Below are 20,720 nucleotides of genomic sequence, written 5' to 3' on the forward strand. Positions count from 1 at the left end.
AAAAAGATCTGTTCCCTTCTCCCCTTTTTCTACACTAGCATAGTCCTCCTTCTATCCTCCTTCCTATTTCCCCTTTTCAAACCTCAGAACACCTAATCTGAGGGAGATCTCAGGGAGATCTGGTTTTCTTTTTTTCTCCCTCAGTGACCACAGAAGACATTAGGGTTCTGAAGGAACACATTTCTTCACCTAGTTAGAATGTTTGCACTACATCATCATGTGGCTCCTTTCAATTCCTCAAATTATTTTACCTTTCTAGCTTTCTCTGGTCTCTTGTGTTTGTATTGTAAAGTTCCCACTCAATTCATGACTTTTCATCAGAAAAGCCTCAAAGTCCTTTAATTCCATTCAAAGATAATTTTTTTTTCCCTTATAGGGTTCTGCTTCACTTTGCACCCTGTCATTCTTGGTTGTTAGCCTCTCTTGCCTCTGAGAATACTGAATTCTAAGATTTCCTTTTGCTTTTTATTAGGAAGGAAACAAACCTTTATTTTTATTTTTTTAACAATAAACATTTTTATGCTTTTGAGTTTCAAATTTTATCCCTCCTTCCTCCCCTCCCCTACCACTTCTCTGAGGCAGGAAGCAATCACATATGGATTATACATGTACGATTATGGAAAACCTTACCATATTAGTAATTTTGTACAAGAAAACTTGAATAAAAGAAAAAAATGAAAGTGAAAAATAGCATTTTTCACTATGTTCAATCAATATTAGTTCTTTCTTTGGAGGTGGATAGTATGTTTCATCAACAGTCCTTTGGGATTTTCTTGGATCATTGTATTGTTGAGAATAGTCAAGTCATTCACAGTTCATCAAATCATATTGCTGTCTCTGTGCACAATGTTCTCTTGGTTCTGCTCACTTCACTATACATCAGTTCATACAAGTCTTTCCAGGCCTTTCTGAAACCATCCTGCTTGTCATTTCTTATAGCACAATAATAATCCATCACCATCATATACCACAGCTTGTTTAGCCATTCCCCAATTGATGGGCATTCCTTTGATTTCCAATTCTTAGCCACCACACATACACACACACACACAAGCTACTATAAATATCTTTTGTACAAATAGGTCTTTTTATCTTTTGGGGGATGTCTTTGGGATATAAACCTAGCAGTGGCATTGCTGGATCAAAGAGTATATACAGTTCTATAGCCCTTTGGGCATAGTTCCAAATTGCCCCAGAATGGTTGGGTCTTTCCACCAACAGTGGATTACTGTCTCAGCTTTCCTACATCCCCTCCAACATCCAACATTTTCCTTTTTTGTTATATTTGCCATTCTGATAGCTGTGAGGTGATACCTCAGAGTTGTTTCAATTTACATTTCTATGATCTATAGTGATCTAGAGCACTTTTTAATGTGATCATATATATATATATACACATATATATGTATATATGTACACGCATATATCTTTGATTTCTCTGTCTGAAAACTGTTTGTTCATATCCTTTGACCATTTATCAATTGGGGAATGACTGAAACAAACCTTTATTAAGCAACTATTAGACACCAGATACTATGCTAAGTACTCAATTATTATCTCATTTAATCCTCACAATAATTCTGGGAAATGGGTGCTGTTATTATTCCCATTTAACAGATAAGGAAACAGAAAGGAATTAAGTGACTTGCCCAGGGTCACACAGCTAGTTAAGTGTCTAGACTTGGATTTGAACAATACCACCTGGCTATTAAGACTTGTGCAGTTGTGACTGTCTAGCTTGAATAGTGGAAATGGTTCTTTCTAGATGTTTGCAATATATTTTCTTTCATGCAAAAAACCCCTGGATTTGGGCTGTGGCTTTCCTGGGACTTGTACTTCTAGGGTTTCTGGAAGTGATCAGTGAAGTCTTTTTGTCTTCATTCTGTCTGGGCTTTCTCTGGGGAGCCTTCTGCTCCAGTGGCTAGTGTCTCACTATGTTGTAAAGCTATCTAGCACTGGCTGCTGGTGGCCTTTTCCTTTCTTTCTTTTTTTTTTTTTTTTTGCGGGGCAATGGGGGTTAAGTGACCTGCCCAGGGTCACACAGCTAGTAAGTGTCAAGTGTCTGAGGTCGGATTTGAACTCAGGTACTACTGAATCCAGGGCCAGTGTTTTATCTACTGCGCCACCTAGCTGCCCCACAAGTGGCCTCCTTTCTTATTGCCCCTGGGGCTTCTGACTGACCTTCAGTGCAGTTATGGGGGAGAAAACACTTGTTATATATGTTTTCTTATTGGATATCTTCATTATTTGGTCTTGTGCAAAGTTAAGGACTTTTCTAGAGTAAATATGGAGATCTGGGTCCTCTTATTGCAAGTTCCAACCCAACATTCTAAGGGTATTAATAAGCAAATCTGGTCTTTGAACTTGGGTCCTGACTCTAAACCCTTTGCTATTTCCCCAGTATCACTGTTCTACCATTTCACTATAAGAGGTAGGATTTAGCCAGGATATTTACCCACCTGTGACATTTCTGTGTCCTACCTCACCTCTCTCCTCCATGCTATGCTCTGTCTTCCTATGTGTGGCGAGGGCCGACTGGAACATGAAGCTGGTATGACCTAGGCCACTTGTCTGAGAAAATCCCTCTCAGGGTATACTTGAGAGCCAAAGGCTATTTTAAGTCTTGTTGCTTAATTTAACCCACTACTAGCTTCCAGGAGGTAGCTTCACATTAGACTTACTTTGGACTTCATTGTATCATAGACGATACTATGTCCCACCTCTTTAGGTATTTGCCAAATTAAAAAACCAATAGTTATATACACAGTTTGCCCAATTCTTATATAAACAGTACATTTAAAATAAAGTTTATAAACAATTAGTTATTAATCGTCAGCCAATATTGGTGTGGAATGATAGTGAAAGTAGAAAGTAGGGAAAAGCTAGAAAAATGCCTTCCACAGCTTAAGTTTTATCTCTTGGGGCAATACCTACCTCACCATGTAACTCCACCTGCTGCTAACTCATAGAAGGGATCCCCCGTAGTAGGGAAATCAGTCTAGACAGCCTATCAGCAACTTCTCTGTCATGGGCTCCCTTTGGAAATCTTTTTTTAGAATTACAAGATTTGACTAAAACATAAAATTTCCAGAAATTTCCAGACAAATCATACAAAATAGTCACAAGCTTTGCTTGAAGGGAGGTTTCCACACTTGACAGCAGAATCACAATATCAGAGAGGGCTATGATCTATTTAATGTTCCCATTTTTATTCAAACACCCAAGCTTGACCATCTACAGTGTCTGAGGAGTTAGACTTGGCTAGAGAATATAACCTAAAGTACAACTGGTTACCAGTTGGTTTAACCAATGGTTGAACTATCACCAAATAAAAGGGAAAAGGAGCCCAGAAAGCCGGTAAGAAAAAAAAGCCACACCCTTGCAGCTAACCTACCACTGCTTTCATTCACAGTGCTGATGTGTAAACCATGAGAGGAGAAATGGATAAAAACAGAGCTAGGGCCACCGCTTTTAACCAATTTCACAATAATCCAGATACTCCCAGCCTCTGCTCATGAGTTACAACCCTGAGTCAGGACAAGACAGAGATTTGCTAATGTGCATTTAATCACCAAAGGACAGAATGTTCTGGGTTTTTCTTCTGTAATATTTCTAAGACTGTGTCCATTCAATGCAAACAAAAAAGGCAGAACAGGAGAAATGACGCACACTTGATGTTGAGATTGTTTTTAAATATACATGGCATATAGCTTAGTCCCTGCTTGGGCTCCTTCTATGCTTGGGCTCCCATTGCTTGGCTCCACCATTTGCTAATGGATCATTTGGATTGGGAGCACTTAAAGCTTCCTTTGAGAGTAGCACTGTTATGGGTCTGTGACACTGAAGACCATTTATCTTAGGAGTTGCCATTGGGGCTTTTTCTGGAAGAAATAGTTCAAGTTTAAAAGTCCCTTCTTCAAAGGGGCAATCCTGTGGGCTTGCAACGACCACATGAAAATAACGTGCATTTCATCTGGTTCTGCTTTTTATCCCAGGAACTGGTTCTGCCAGTAAATACTGGTTTTCCTTAACAATCCTGTGAGGCAGGCTGGCCAACCTTTCTGATCCGTAATTCAGTCTGGGGGTCTTGTCTCCCTGGTTTGGCAATCTTGATTGAGCCTGTGGACTCTTTCTCAGAATAATATTTTAAATTCATATGACATCTAGGATTGGAAAAGTAGACTAATCATGTTGAAATAAAGATAATTTTTCCCATCCACATTCATAGAACCTCTGACATCAATACACTGATATGGTAAGAAGCCCTGCTGTGTATGTAAGTGCTTCAATAAGGAAAGCTACCTGGCCCAGTGACTAGAGTCCTGGAATTAAAGTCAGAAAAACCTGAGTTCAAATCCTGCCTCAGACATTTGTTGACTGTGTAACCATGGGAAAGTAATGACCTCTGCCTCAGTTTCCTCATCTGTAAAATGGGGACAATAAAAGAACCTATCAGAGTGGTTGTGAGAATCAAATGAGATGTTTGTGGTGTTTTGTCATATAAATTCTAGCTATTATTAGGGTAAGACACTATAGTGTGTAGTTTTAACAGATACCCAGGATTTCTGAATCAGATTAGGCCATGGTAGAAATGTAATCTTATAGAAGCGCTGGGAGTTAGTGAGCACACAAAGAAATGCAATGTTATCAGTTTAATATTTAATATCTTTCTTACTAAAAAATCCCCAAACCAATTTTCAATTTAAACTCACCCAGAATACATAGTGGGAATGGGCCAAGGATAATTATGGAGAAACTCTCATTTCCTCTTCCTTTTCACCCAATTTGAGGTGAAAGCAGCAATTTACAGAACAGTAGACATTCTAGTCCCATGGCCTACTCTCTCTAAATGTGCCAGATGCTTTTGGTAAAGGGTCTCAGTCTAGATTCAGAGATATCCTAAGGAGCGGGATTTTTAACCAGAAAGCAAAAAAAGCAAAGCCAAGTGGTACCAACCTTTGATTTTTATTCAAATCCCCACAATCCTCTTGGGTCTCTTTAGCTTCTTTTGGAGTTTTCTCCATGGGCTCATAAAGAGCAATCTTGTGGTCACAAACTAGAATCAACCAGTCAGTATCTGTCCTTTGACCCTATTAATAATAGCAATTAGACTCTTCTGCTGTTCTCTTAAAGCTCACTTGATCTGCAACACCCCCCACCCCCTACCAGCAGAAATCTTCCTTCCCCGAGGAATTAAGATTTAAATTACAACCATCACTTGATGCTTGAGTAGAAGAAACTCTGGTTCAAGTTCTGTAACAATCATGAAAAGGTACTGAGAAAGGTTATATGAATAGATATCATACCAAAAAATGCTGACATCTTAGGATATGTCCTATGAAGACTAAGCCCCATCACGGGCCTGGGAAAACTAAAGGGGATTAGCTTCAGCACTAAGAGTACTGCATTCCATTATAAGACATCTTGCCATGCTTCTACATCGGAAAGGCAGCACTGTGTGGTAAACAGAGCCGCCCTTGGATCCAGGAAGACTTGGGTTCAAACCCTGCCTCTGACACAGCCTGATTGACTTCACCTCTTAAGGTATAGGTAACCAATACTAAAACTTAAGAGAGCAAATAGAAACCTGCATTAGTGGGGAGAGTTCCCTCATTGGGGAGTACCCTGCCATCTTGTATAAGTGACTTCCCTTATCTGAGTCCCACATTTCCCTTTTCTGTAAAAATCCAAGTGTTGGGTTAGATGACTAGCAAGGCCTCTCCACTCCGAAAACCTAGATTCTGATGAGTCTAAGACTGGAAAAGATCTTAAGTCCCATGGGGCACATACATTCCATGGTTCTGAATTCAGCCTAAGCCAGTTTCATGGATGCTAGGGGCCCAGTAGGTTGTGGGGGCTGGAGATCACTGCTGTTCCTTCCTCTTTCTAAAGTGCCATTTCATTTTTTTGCTTTGAATAGAATTTTATTTTCCAAAATATATGTAAAAACAAATTTTAACATCAATCTTTTAAAACTTTGTGTTCCAACTTCTTTTCCTCCCTCCATTCCCACAAGAACTCAAGCAATTCAAAACAAGTTATACATGAGTAGTCATGGAAAAATTCCCATATTAGCTAGTTGTGAGAGAAAACAGTCAAAAAAACCCCAAAACTTCAGATTAAAGAATTGTCATAGAGGAAAAGAAAAAAAATGTTTTTAATGTGTTTTCATCTGTTTTCAGATACTATCAGTTCTTTCTCTGCAGATGGGCTGCAATCTTCATAAGTCCTTCAGGGTGATATTGGATCATTGCCTTGCTGAAAATAACCACGTGCTTCCCAGCAGATCATCCCCCACTATTGCTGTTATTTTGTATACAGTACATTTCACTCTGCTTCAGTTCATGTAGGTCTTTCCAGGTTTTTCTCACAGTATCCTGTTCATCATAACCTGTATATAGTACCTTAAGCTTGCCAGAGAATTTTCTTCATAAAAGCCCAGCAAAGTAGGTACCATACGTTTTGCCATTATAATCAATCATCATAACTATTTCCCTCCATCCCACTCCCTTCCCATGATGTTTACTCTATCTTCTTTTTACCTATTCCTCCTCAAAAGTGTTTTACTTCTGACTATCCTCTCCCCAGCTCTGCACTCCCTTTTTTCACCCTTCCTTCCTTATCCTCCTCCCCTCCTACTTTCCTGCAGGTTTAAATAGATTGCTCCTCTCAATTGGGTATGAATGCTATTCCCTCCATGAGTCCACTCTGATGAGATCAAGGTCCCTGAGCTAATTCTGTGTTCTAAATTTTTCTTCCTCCCTCTCTCCTCAACCTTCCCTATGAGATCAAGCAATTCAACATGTCATACTTGTGCAGTAATGCAGAACATCTTCATCTTCCTTGAAAGTGTTTTGCTTTTTACTGCTTTCTTCCCCAATCTGCCCTTCCTTCCTTCTCCCCCCATCTCCTTCCCCTCCCTCAGGGCAAAAATATATTACTATACCTACTTGAGTATGTATGTTAGTCCTTCTTTGAGCCAATTCTGATGATATTAAGGTTCACTCACTCCCCAACTCCTTCTCCCTCTTCTCCTCCCCTCCATAAGCATTTTTCTTGTTTATTTCATGTGAACTACCTCTCCCCAGACCATCTCTCCCCTTCTCCCTCCCCCAGTATATTCCTCCTACACCTCAACCCTATTTTAATGATGTCATCATGGGTTAGTTAGGTGGCACAGTGTGTGACCCTGGGCAAGTCCTGCCCCAGACATAAGACACCCCATCCTGTCTACCCCACAAAGAACAAAACAGATATCATCCCTTCATATTCAGTTCAGACCTGTGTCTTCTGTTAATTACTTACTGAAATAGTTCTTATGAATTTGAAGTATTATCTTCCCATGTAGGAATGTATACAGTTTGATCTTTTAATATCCCTCATGAAGTCTTTCTCCTGTTTACCTTTTTATGCTTCTCCAGGGTCTTGTATTTGAAAGTAAAATTTTCTATTCAGTTCAGGTCTTTTCATCACAAATGCTTGAAAGACCTCTTTCTCATTGAAATCCCATTTTTGCCTCTGAAAGATTATACTCAGTTTTGCTGGGTACGTGATTTTTGGCTGAAGTCCCAGTTCCTTTTCCCTCTGGAATATCATATTCCATGCCCTTCGGTCCTTTAATGTAGAAGCTGCTAGATCTTGCTTTATCCTTATTGGAGCTCCACAGTATTTGAATTCCTTTTTTTCTAGCTGCTTGCAGTATTTTCTCCTTGACCTGGGAGTTCTGGAATTTGGCTATAATATTCCTGGAGGTTTTCCTTTTGGGATCTCTTTCAGGAGGTGATTGGTGGATTCTTTCAATTTCTATTTTAGCTTCTGTTTCTAGAATATCAGGGCAATTTTCCCTCACAATCTCTTGGAGGATGGTGTCTAAGCTTTTGTTTTGCTCATGGTTTTCATGTTGTCCAATGATTTTCAAATTATCTCTCCTAGATTTATTTTCCAGGTCAGCTGTTTTTCCAAGGAGATATTTCACATTGTCCTCTATTTTTTCATTCAGTTGGATTTGCTTTACTGTGTCTTGGTTTCTCATAAGGTCACTAGCTTCCATTTGTTCAATCCTAATTCTTAGGCAGTTATTTTCATCAGCTCCTTTTTCATTTGGCTTTTTAAACTGTCGACTTTTTTCTCATGACTCTCCTGCATCACTCTCATTTCTCTTTCTAATCTTTCCTCCCTTTCTCTACATCTTCTCTCTATTTCTCCTACTTTCTCTTCAAAGTCCCTTTTGAGAGCTTCCATGGCTTGAGACCAGTTCATATTTTTCTTGGAAGCTTTGGATGTTGGAGCTTTGACCCTGTTATTATCTTCTTCTTCTGAGGTTGTATTGTGGTCTACCTTACGCCCAAAGAAGTTTTTGATGGTCTTTTGCTTTATCTGCCTACTCATCCTGGCTTACTATTTCTTGGCTTTTAACTCCTTCTTAAAGTGTGGCACTGCTTCCAGGACACAATGTTCGAGCTACAGCATGGCCCAGGGGATGATTGGGCTTCTTCTCAGCCTGCCTGGTGTCGTTTTTATTTGAATTTAAACTCTTCGCTGGGGGTGGGGGTGGGGGTGGGGGTGGGGGTGGGCTGCTTCTTGGCTCCACTCCTGTTCCCAGCTTCAGAGGGTCCCAGGCATTTTGGTTTGGGGAGGAGGCAGGTTTTAATCTCGCCTGGCCTGTTCTCTGGTCCGGAGATAACTTCAAGCTTACTCACTAAGCAACCAACCAGCAAAGCTTTCTGTGGTGTGGTTTTTAGCTTCAATGAGCCAGTTCCCCTGCTCCCCTCCCCTACTTGGGCCTCCTGCCACTCAGGATTTCTTTCTGGTTCCCCACTGGGGTGGGACAGTCCAATCCTTCCCTCCAGTCCACTGGTACCCCTGCACTTACCCCCTTCCCCCCCCCCCCCGCCCGACCACACATTAGGTTCCAGAAGATGCTAGTGCTGCAGCCATTTCAGAGGCACTGGGGCAAATTCCTTGGGCGGGTATCTGGTGAGTTCTGCTGGGTTAGGCTTTATTTGTGGCCCAGCATGGCCCCCTGAAATCTATCTATAGCTGGAGAAAACTCTCAGCCCGTATTTTTGTGTGTTTCTCTGCTCCAAGGATACTTTTATTGCTATTTTTGGGGTGATTGTATCAGCAGCTCTGTGCGTTTAATGTCTTTCCTCCACCATCTTGGCTCCACCCCCACACATACTTTTTTTTTTTTAGTGAAGCAATTGGGGTTAAGTGACTTGCCCAGGGTCACACAGCTATTAAGTGTTAAGTGTCTGAGGCCGGATTTGAACTCAGGTCCTCCTGACTCCAGGGCCGGTGCTCCGTCCACTGCGCCACCTAGCTGCCACCCCCCACACACATACTTGTATATTGTCCTTAAAAGAAGACTAAAGTGCCATTTCATTTAAAGGGAACAAACATAAGCATCTCTATGCCAAGGAACTGTGGTATCGACACAAAATCACAAGTCCAACAACTTGTCCTTGAGCTGACACAGTGAGAGAATGGGGTCCCCCCAAGCAAAGGCTCTCACCATGTGGGTTCACACAACTCCCCACCTTCTTTTGTGAACCCCAACGCTCTTGGTTTTACCAGGCAACTAAAAAGCATATTAATTCAACATTCAGGATAGTTAATCAAAGGGCACAGTGAATAAAGTAATTAGCAAGAACAACTTTCCCCTCCCCGATGTGTACAGGGGGCACTGTCTCTTGCCAGCCACCCTGCTCCATACCACTGGGTAAGGCCTGGGAAGCTTAAGGCACTTACCTTCTCTGGGTGCCCATGGAAGGGCCAGGATTTCTGCTGGTTGGTGCCTATCTTTGCCACCTCCTCTTGGACATCCCCAGTCTTTCTTGTCTATTTTCTCTGGTCTGTGTTTTCACCTCGTTTGTTCTCCTGCTTCTCTGGGTCACTTGCTGCTCCCTACAAAATCTAAGCCCTTTGGGTTCCTGAAGAAATAGTTTTCAGTCCAAGGAGATGGTGACCAGATTTCTCAAGGGCCTACTCAAGATGAATAGCATTTGGAGGACTCCTCGTTTTCTTCCTTTGCATCCTGAGGTCTGGCAGTTGGCCACTAATTGTGGCCTTTTCTCATGCCCTTGGCCCTAAGTGTCCCCTTGGGTTAAAGACCCTGTAAGAAGAAATTGATTTCTCCATGATTTCCATATCTGATTCATTTGTGAAATCCCCAACAACAGGATGGTGAAAGTCCTTGAGTCCTTGCCACACAAGCATCAGGTATAGAAACTGGGCATATTTATCCAGTTATAGGGAACATAGGGCACCTTCAAGTGCTTCAAGAAGATTATTAGGTGTGTCAGTCCGGCCACAGAAAACAGCCAGTGAAGGAAATGGTTATTTGGGAAAGGGAAAGTTATGATGCTTGATATCTTCCTTCCTGTCATCAAATAGGAAGCTGGGGGCTTGGCAAACCAGCACGTTTTTAGGCATAGCACGTTACCAATCCAAGTATTTTGCTACACTTCATTCACGGGGTCAGTGGACACAAGACACGTTTGAAGAAAGCATCAACAAACCGCTCCAACAGCTTCTGCCTGGCCACCTGGACTCTATGAACCCTCAACGTTCACCCCAAACCTCGGGCCTGGGTGTTACTCATTGGGAGGGCTTGCTGCCCGCAATGGCACCACCTGCACTGTGGTTATCAAGGCACGCCCTGAGTGAAGAAGAGCACTTTATTTAGTCTTTGTACCTACCACAGCTTCAAAACATGCCAATGCCATGATCATCAGGTGGTACGGCACTAGGATACCCATCTCTTGGGGCCTTCCCAGAAGGTAAGCCAACCATAATAGAGTTAGTTCCATTGTGAATCCGGAGTGAATTATGAGATCTCTTCTCTACCTGTCCCCCATTCCTGAAACATTTTCTCTTTTCTGCTCTATCTACTGACCACTCTAGCTTCCTTAAAGTCCCAGCTAAAATCCCTTTTACAGGAAGCCTCCCCTCTATGAGTAAGTTCCTATTTATTTTCTATATAGCTCGTTTGTGCATATTTATTGTTATGTCCATTAGATAGAACTCCTTGATGTTAAGGACTGTTTTTTGCCTCTTTTTTATTTCCCTAGCACTTAGCACAGTGCCTGGCACATAGTAGGCACTTAAATATTTATTATCGAGTGTTCTTTGGTTAGCATCAATAAACTGAGGCGGCTTCATGAGGAATTAATAGCATGGTCCCATAGTCAACATCCTGTGAACTTTTCTTTCCCCCTCCTACTCCTCCCCTGACCTTCCCTGGTTCAATGAGGCCCTTCTTGGGAGGGCTTCGCATTTGAGTCACTGATGAAGGCATCCAGAAGCAGTGAACAATGGTTGCTCTATAGGCTTCATCAATCCCTAAGCTCAAAGACTCAGTACTGATCAGGAGTCATGATCCTAATGGACAAAGCTGCAGGTGATTCATGACTGTTCAACATGAAATTCTGGCTTTTGAACTATACCCTTTGCTTTTTGGGACAGCTCCAAATGTTTTCGTAGTATGGTTCACACCCTGATGGGATCATGACAGTGATACTGAAGCCAATGAGGTATGAGGAAAAATGTTTTAGAAAGCCATAAGTGTACTGCTCTCAGATCTTTTTCAGGGCCTGTGTGAATGTGCCCCAATCACCACTGCCTGGATCCAAAGATGTTATCCTGCAGGTTGTTATATATAAGCCAACTAAAAGCAGCCTTTGTTATGAAAGAGGAGAAAACTGGCTATTTACAGCTTCAGCAGAGAGAAAACTAACTTGGCTTTCTTAGCTCTCCGAGTTAAACAATCTGAGAGCCCTCTCCTTTTTACAACTTAACTGTTTTCCTTGCCTTGTGGCAAAGAAGAAAGGGAACAAAACCACATAGAAGCTAACAAGGCAGAACAGCCCCAGGATTGTCTTTTTCCTAACTGAAGGGAGTTTCAGTACTTTACTAACAGCAGAATCACCATACCCCCTTCTCTCCAGATAGTTGCCCTATATTTTACAAGCCGTTTGTTTCCTCCAGCAGGCTTCCACAAGTCTACTCCAAGCACGATATCTAAAGGGACCATCTCCCTTTTTTTCCAGTACACATATTTTCAAGTACATTGAAACATTCTATCAAAAGTTTTTCAAATAGGGTGGAGCCAGGATGGTGGAGAATAGGCAAGGACTCAACCTGAACTGTCCCCCAAGCCCCTCCAAATACCTTTAAATAATGTCTCAAAACAAATTCTAGAATGATGGCACCCACAAAAGGATGGAGTCAAACAATGTTCCAGTCCAAGACAACTTAGAGGGTCAGCAGGAAATGTCTATTGCTCCAGGGTGAGAATAGAGCAATCCAACACAGGCAGCCTGAGCAGGCCTTGGGGCCAACTGAATCAGTGGAAGGGATCAAACAACTGGGTGCAAGAGTACAGGATCACTTTGCTGGCATTGAGAGAAGGACTCTGTTACTTTGTCTATTCTTGGATCTGGGTCCCAGCTCCAGGTCAAGGAAGAACACTAGCACCCAAGAGCTTGTGACTGGAGGGGAGCAGAGACCCTGGTCACAGTACTTCTGGTTGCTCACAGACCAGCACATAGTACAGCCCTAGATCATACCACCTTGGAAGAACCAAAAACATACAAGTCCCCAGAATTACCTGTGAAAACAGCTGCACAAAAAAACCCCTGAATCTTGGGACAATGCCCCCTCTACTCTGGAAGCAGTCCCACTTCAGCGTAGAGTTAAAAGTCAAGAAAGGCTAGAAAATGAGGAAAATGAGGAAAGATCTTGACTATAGAAAGTTACTATGGTGACAAAGAAGATCACAAACTCAGAAGGCCCAAAAAATCAAATTTCTACATCCAAAGTCTCAAAGAAAAATATCAATTGGTCCCAGGACATTTAAGAGCTCAAAAAGGGTTTTAAAAATCAAGAGAAGCAAATGAAAAATTGGGAAGAGAAATAAGAGTGATGCGGATGGAAGTTAATGACTCCATGAGACACCAGGAATCAGTCAAACACAATCAAAAGAATGAAAAAATAGAAGAAAATGTGAAATACCTCATTGGAAAGACAACTGACCTGGAAAATAGATACAGGAATGATAATTTAAGAATTATTGAACTACTTGAAAGCCATTATCAAAAAAATATCCTAGACATTCTATTTCAATAAATCATAAAGAAAAAACTGTCCCGATATCCTATAACCAGAGGGTAAAATAGAAATTGAAAGATTCACTGATCACTTCCTGAAAGAGACCCCAAAATATAAACTCTCAGGAATATTATAGTCAAATTCCAGAGCTTCCAGATCAAGGAGAAAATATTGCAAGCAGTCAAAAAGAAACAATTCAAATATCATGGAGCCACAGTCAGGAGAACACAAGATTTAGGAGTTTCTAGAATAAAGGGTCAAGGCTTGGAATATGATTTTCTGGAGGGCACAAGAGCTGCGATTGCAATCAAGAATCACCTACATAGAAAAACTGAGCATAATCCTTCAGGGTAAACGGACAATCAATGAAGTAGAGGACTTTTAAGCATTCCTGATGAAAAGACCAGAGCTGAACAGAAAATTTGACTTTTGTGGTAAAAATTATTGGAGTTTTAGCTGACTCATTTGGGAGGGGCCACGCCTGACCCACCCTGAAGTTACATATGCTACTGGGGTCAGAAGGAGAAACCTCTCCATAGGCAGCTTTTTGAAGGAATGCTTGCTGAAGGGAGGCTGGAGTCACTTCCAGAACACTCGCACTTGCCCACTCTCTCTCTCTCTCTCTCTCTCTCCTCGGTTTCCCTGGTGATGCGAGAAACTAGCAGATGCCCCAGGTGTGGTGAGTGAACACAAAAACCTTGCATTCCTTTGAATTAGCTTACTTGGAAATGATCTGGGTATTGTATAGACTTAGGTTAGAGTTAGGAGAATTTATCTGTATTTCTTTTTCCCTATTTCCTTTGATTTTTTATTAATTTCATCTTTGATGTTTAATTAATTCCCAAGTAATAAAATCTGATCCTTTTGTGGATAAGAAGCTGTAAGGTTCCTTTCTTATTGGCCTGGGAGAAATATCTAAAAGGGCAGTTCAGAGGGGAGGGAACTTTGAACCTACAGGTCCCTCATTATTTCCGGGACCCCGATATTTTGGCGAGTCACCCAATTAACTCTCTCTATATTAAAATTTGGGTCCTACACTTTCAAATACAAGACTCAAGAGAAGCATATAAACATAAACAGGAAAGAGAAATCAGGAGGGATTTAATAAGGTTGAATGCTCCATTAAAGCCCCTTCTCCAATATTTCACAGCTTTGGAGATGCTATAATAACCACTGTAATGATAGATGGCATTGTAGTGAAAGCTCAAACCATCAGACCTAAATGAAGCTGCAAAGATTTGGGGTTCAAGTCTAATGGAAGTTTCTGTATCTACGGTTTGAGGCCCAACCTAGGTAGGAGTAGAAAGGCTCATGCCGAGGTTGTCTCTAGACGAATGCATTTTTTCAGTTACAGTGGTTCTTGAAGACAGTTCACATTGGAAATGGCGTGAAATTTGAATTGGTGGAGTACACCAACACTGTATTCAAAAGAGTGATTTTTATATGATCCTTTTTTAGGACCCTGATTAGTATGGTTGAAAAGGACAATGTATGTGTAGTCAGAAAAAATGGTTATGAATCCTGGCTTTGCTACTTAACAACCTATGCAAGTGTGGACAACTTGTACTGAACCTCTGGGCCTCAGTTTCCTCATTTGTAACATTTGGAAATTGCCTTCTAGAGTTAAATTATATCATCTCTTCAAGTTTAAGATATGAAAGTTGCCCATAGGTTATCAAGACTACTTTGCTCTTCAAGGTATATGGCTGAGGGATGGGGTATCGTTTCAAGTCAATCATAACAATCTCCCATTGCTGCTCCATCACACTACATTCTATGAGACATCCTCCTAAAGGCTCTTTTTTGCCTCATCTTACATTGCCTCCTGCCTTACCTTGCTGCCAATTAATAGTAAATTTGTTTTAGTATACATTTTAAAAACTGGATCACAGCTTAAAAGAGGAACAATTGGTTCTTGACTGAATCTGGAACCTAAGAAGGTGTGGTAAAGATATATTGATCTAGTCTTCCAATATAACCAAAAGGTCTGTAAAAAAGTTGAAAAGAGGATAGAAAAAAAACCATCAATACCTACCTACTGAGCTACAACACATAGAAAGAAAGGTAGGGGATGTATCTAATAATTCATAAAATATCTATATCTCAAATGCATAATTAACAAGTCAACTTACATTAGGGATTTTAATGAGAGGGGAAAATTTTAACTTCATTGGTATCATTTGGACTCGGTAAAATAGGAACTATGATTGGAATATCTTAGAGAAGCCTTATCTCATTAAAAAAAAGAGAAAGAATAAACATGGGGGTGGAGAGGGGATTACATAAAGGCACTATACTTCAAAAGAAAATATGCTCATAGGAGGAAATCTAGGAAAGGGGATAGAACATACTGGAAAAGTAAAATGGAAAAAAAGTAATGCAACTAGGATTATTTAGTCTAAAAAATAACGTGGGGTGAAATTCTACTCTTCCTTCAAGGCCCATTCCCTAATGCTATTTCTTTCATGAAATTTCCCAGCTAAAAAGGAGAGATCCTTACATTTTCTGGATCTCTTCTCTTCCCAGATAACAGTCTGGGGGGCGGCTAGGTGGCACAGTGGATAAAGCACCGGCCCTGGATTCAGGAGTACCTGAGTTCAAATCCGGCCTCAGACACTTGACACTTACTAGCTGTGTGACCCTGGGCAAGTCACTTAACCCCCATTGCCCCATAAAAAATAAAACAAAAATAAAAACAAAAACCAGATAACAATCTGTAAGAACTTATATACTCTTAGCCTATTTACTGTTAGCACCTTCGAGGTGGGGCTATATACCATACTACATCTTGTTTTCACAGCACTCTGTATAATGCTTTATACATTTAACTTAGTGATATATTCATTCAGATTTGTGCCTTCATTGATGTGGGCAACTTCTGTTGTACAAACTCCCTATATTGATGCAGATCATCTTAGAGAATTAATTGCCTAGAAGATTAAGAGGTTAAGTGACTTGCCCATAGCTTTGTGTCTTGAAGCATACCTTGAATCAGGTCTTCTTAATTCCAAGCACTCTCCCCCCTCCCCCTTTCCACTCTGCGGTCTGAAAATCTTGTTGAGGCCTAATGTTGGACTGAATACAGATGGCTCTTCAAAAAAGTGCTTTCCACCAAGGATAGAATAAGTAGTACTGAAATGACATGGTTGTGAATGAGAACTTTCTAACAGTAAGTGATTAAACACAAGAATAGGAAACCTGGGTTATTAAGGGAGCTCCTCTGTGTACTTGTTAGTCCACCCTCAAGACCATTTCCAGACCATTAAACAATTTTTTTGAAAGACTCTTGTCTGCCTATCTGGAACAAACTGGAAAGTACGATGGTTGCTCATGCACCTAATCCCACTCTTACCCACACGTTGTTTTTGTTTTTTTGTTTGTTTTTTTGCAGGATAATGAAGGTTAAGTGACTTGCCCAGTGTCACATAGCTAGTAAGTGTCAAGTGTCTGAGGCCAGATTTGAACTCAGGTCCTTGAGTGCTTTATCCACTGAGCCACCAAGCTGCCCCACTTACTGACACGTTGACTGCCTCCATTTCCAACCTGGTTTGGGTGACCCCTATCCCCATACTCCCTGGGGATAATAATGGGCATTGCCCACTGCATCTCAGAACTCCAAAGCTCAAAAGATCTGCCAGTCTAGTCTCAGCCTCCCTAGTAGCTGAGATTCCATGTATGAGCCACCACACTACACAATGGTTTCCTGCTATGGACTACTTGGACCAATGAATCCCTTATTCTGACCCCTACCCCAACCCCCGTCAAACTGTCCAAGTCCCTCATTTTATAACAGTGCAAATTAATGCCCAGACAACTTTATTAACTTTTCCCACGTCATCCAGCTATTAAATGGCAGAACTGGAATTCTGTTTTTTTCTTTCCTCATGATCTTTGAGACTCCCTTCATTTCAGTTTTCAGGTTGAGGAGCGTACGTATGTAAAAATCTGCTGTGGTTGGTAACTGAGATACTTCATTAACTAGCAGGCTTAAGAAAGACACAAATATTTAGCCTATTATCGTTCTGGTCAGGGTAGTAGAAGTGGTGGCAGGAAAAAAATAAAACCAAGCCCATCACCATATATCATTCTATCCAAAATAAAAAAGATTAAACAGTATTATTAATTTAACTGCATAACCCATTAGAAGTAAATGCATATTCTTAGAGAGCTCCTTGATTGAGACTAAATGCCTCATTAATATTGGATAGATCAGCCCAGGAGTCCTAAGTCAGGAAGACTAATGGCCAGCATTATAATAAACCTGCTAGGGCTTTTGAACAGAAACAGAATAATCCATAGGTTCAGTTTCCCCTGATATCTTGGGATCATCCTGAGTTCTACTTGTTTGAAGAGACTTTTTCCCACATGAGTAAAAATGCCTAGAAGAGTATCAGTAAAACATATATGGCCCCTACTGATTAAAAAAAATCAGCTCAGGTATGGTAAGGTGAAAGTTTTCAAAGGGTACAGCCATTTTATCTAAGATTCCAGACCTTTATGGGTAGAATTTTAGTGTTAAAGGGTAGCATCACCTTGCCTAACCCACTCATTTTACAGATAAGACAACTAAGGACCAAGTTAAATGGCTTGGCCAAGACCATACAGTGAGTTAGTGACAGAACTACACTTAGAAAGCAAACTTCAGATTGGTCAGTCTAGTGCTTTCTGTTGTGCCATACCATCAAATTGTGCCCCCTGCTAAAAACAAAAACCCACCACTGCTGGTAGAATACAGAGAAAGGTCATTAGCATGTCTGTGATCTCTATCCCTTTCTGAAATCCCACAGACCCTGAATGACTTCCCAAAGGCTGGGAAAATTCTCACAATGCCAAGGGACCAGGCAGATTTGGCAGAATGGGCAGCTAGTAAGAGGCAATGATTGCAGAGTCCACTCCAACATCAAATAAAGAACACATACAAATAGCCTTCTACATTTAAGTTGTGTCAGCTGGTAAGTGGTAATGGATTTGAATTTTTTCAAAGATATTAGAATTGGACAAGTTTTTGTATACCAAAACTGACAAATTATTTTGACCTCATACTATCAGTACTCAAGGCTCTGGTAGAACTAATTTGTGAATTTTACAGTGATTCTTTTCACTGTTGCTTCACATATGGGATAGTCACTGTTTTTTTTTTCCAAGTGACTTTGCTCACAAGTAAAACTAACCCAGTACTTCAGCCTCCATCAATAAGTAGAAAGAATTCTACTAAGTCATTACCTCAAGTTTTGTCTGCACAAAAAATGGCATTGCAGAAAATTTCCATCACCAAGGCCTACTCCCAGGGACTTACATTGCACTAATTGTGCCTTCTCGGAGAACCTTCATCCTTTCCCTGGGAGAGAACTGTAAGAATACAACATGGGCCTTCTGTCTGTGACACAGACCATACACTTCAACTCCTCATCCCACAACCCCACCCCAACATGTACAACAGGTATCTGGAAAGAATGGTTCTAATGAGGAAAAGTCATCCCACTCACTGAGAACTGGGAAGGCAGTGATTTCAAGGGATCCAAACACAGCAAATAATGGAAAATCACCTCTGTATTTCCACATGCTTAATCATAACCTGTGAACAGTCATGCAGTCACCAACATGAAAATCACTCATTTGTAGATTCAATACAGAGAAGACTGAGTCAACACAAAGAAATGCTGCTAAATTTAGGCCAGCAGGCTAAAATGAAACGAACCACAGAATCTTAGGGCTGATCATTAGAAATAATCTGGTCCAACCCCTTCACTTTACAGACAGGAAAGCTAAGGCCATACAGGACACATTATCTCATTCTAAAGGGTTCACTACGGAGAGAAAAAAACATATTTGGACTCTTCTCAGAGCCCTAAAAATAGAGAGTGGGTTTGGTTTCAAGCCCCACCACTTCATTGCCCAAGCTTCCCATCAGGGGGCCACCCAGAACACAAGGCTCTGAAGAACCAAGGCCTCTGGGCCTTAGGCCCTAACACAGGGCCTGGAACGGAGCCTGCACTTTGTGGGAGCTGAGCTAAACTGGGAGTTCACCTTGAGGCACTAGAGGTGATTCCCACATGACCCCAATGTTTAAACCCCGACAAGTTTGTTTCTTGACAAGTTATGTATGTTTATGTATGTTCACACAGCACTGTTCTAGTGAGGAATGGGGACATTTTTGCCCAAAATAAGGTTAAGGCCTAGTGTCACAATCTGATTGGTCCTTACAGTTACCATATATGGGAGGTTGGTACTATGCTGTGATTGTAATGCTGTATGCAAATGGCAACTGTAATGTGACTGGTCAAGGGGGACCCTTGGTGATTATAAATAACAGTGTGGGCCCTCACTTCAGTGCACTCTCTGGCACATTCAGAAGAGTGCCCATCTTCGAAGATACCTTCACCCACCCTCTGCTGCCTGCTTGGAGTCTTTGAGCTGTGAGCTGTTAGCAACACTTGAGCTGGGCAACACTATTCGAGCTGTTAACTGAGTTTCTAACAATTTGGTGCATTGGCTGGGAACCTGAAGAGGAAGACTGGTCCAACGGAGATCCTGCTGATTTCAGTGGCTGAGCCCACTGGGGAATCTGCAGCCAGAAGAAGTGGCAGCAGTGTGTCGGTGAACACACTAGGGGGAGCAAGGGGGAAAAGGGCAGGAGGAAGAAGGAGAGAAGGGAGTGAAGCGTGGTGGTAGAGCAATTTTGTGTACAGACCCGGGTAAGAAAAGGCAGACCACCTAAGTACTGCCGGGCAATCAGGATACACTCTGCTGGGACTGGAACTGAAAGGGTGAGGAAGTGAGTGCGGAGCTCAGATGTGCAGTTCTCTTCTCCCGAGAGGGAGAGTCAGAGAAGAGTGCAGGAAAGGCAGTGCTGTGGAGTAGAGACCGAAGGCCCAAGAGGGGGAAGTTTAGGAGGCTAGGTTGGCCCTGACCATTAGGACTAAAGTTAGCAGAATAGGGAATAAGTCCAGGAAGTCAGTAGACATCTCAAGCCCCAGGAATGAGCTGATCCCAGGAGGCGGCATCCCTCCCAATGGTCCATTGGGGAGGATGCTTCAGAGATGGGGGGCAGGGAGAAGGTATTTCCCCTGGGAAACTGGTATCTCAGGCCCCGGAAATGAGCTGATGCCAGGAGGCGGCATCCCTCCTTTGGGTAGGATGCTGGAGAACCAGGAAACCAAACTGGAACCAAATTGGCATCTCAGGCCTTGGGGATGAGCTCACCCAGGAGGCGACATTCTTTCTGAGGTAGGATGCTGGAGAGATGGGGGGAGGGACAAAAGAGCATAAAAAGGAACAGAAAAGAACAAAAAGGCGATCTCACGGCTGTTGGTTCGTTTCTATGTCTCACGTGTTTGTAGTCATGTGTCCGTCGATCCTTGTACCTGTGTGTACAATCTACAGAAATTTTTAGTTGTAGCCTTTCCCAAGCTCTGACCAGGCTGGGAAGGTGGGGGAGGGTAGGATTTGGCTCAGAGTTTGAATTAGGCATAAATGAACATTGTAAAAGATGATAGGTTTAAAAAATTGTTACAGGGATGGGGCTAGAATCAAAATGGGGGACACTGCATGTCCTAAAGCCCCACAGTCCCTCTCTTTCCTCCTGGCAATTTCTGCCAGGCACCTAGTGC

At 41.7% G+C, this 20,720-nt stretch overlaps 1 pseudogene; it reads right to left on the reverse strand.

The window, feature by feature from the left end:
* Positions 1 to 3,689: 3,689 nt before the first annotated feature.
* On the reverse strand, positions 3,690 to 20,454 carry LOC122728695 (annotated as a pseudogene).
* Between the last annotated feature and the right edge of the window lie 266 nt (positions 20,455 to 20,720).

Source organism: Dromiciops gliroides, chromosome 5, assembly GCF_019393635.1.
Source record: "Dromiciops gliroides isolate mDroGli1 chromosome 5, mDroGli1.pri, whole genome shotgun sequence".
Classification (NCBI taxonomy): Eukaryota; Metazoa; Chordata; class Mammalia; order Microbiotheria; family Microbiotheriidae; genus Dromiciops; species Dromiciops gliroides.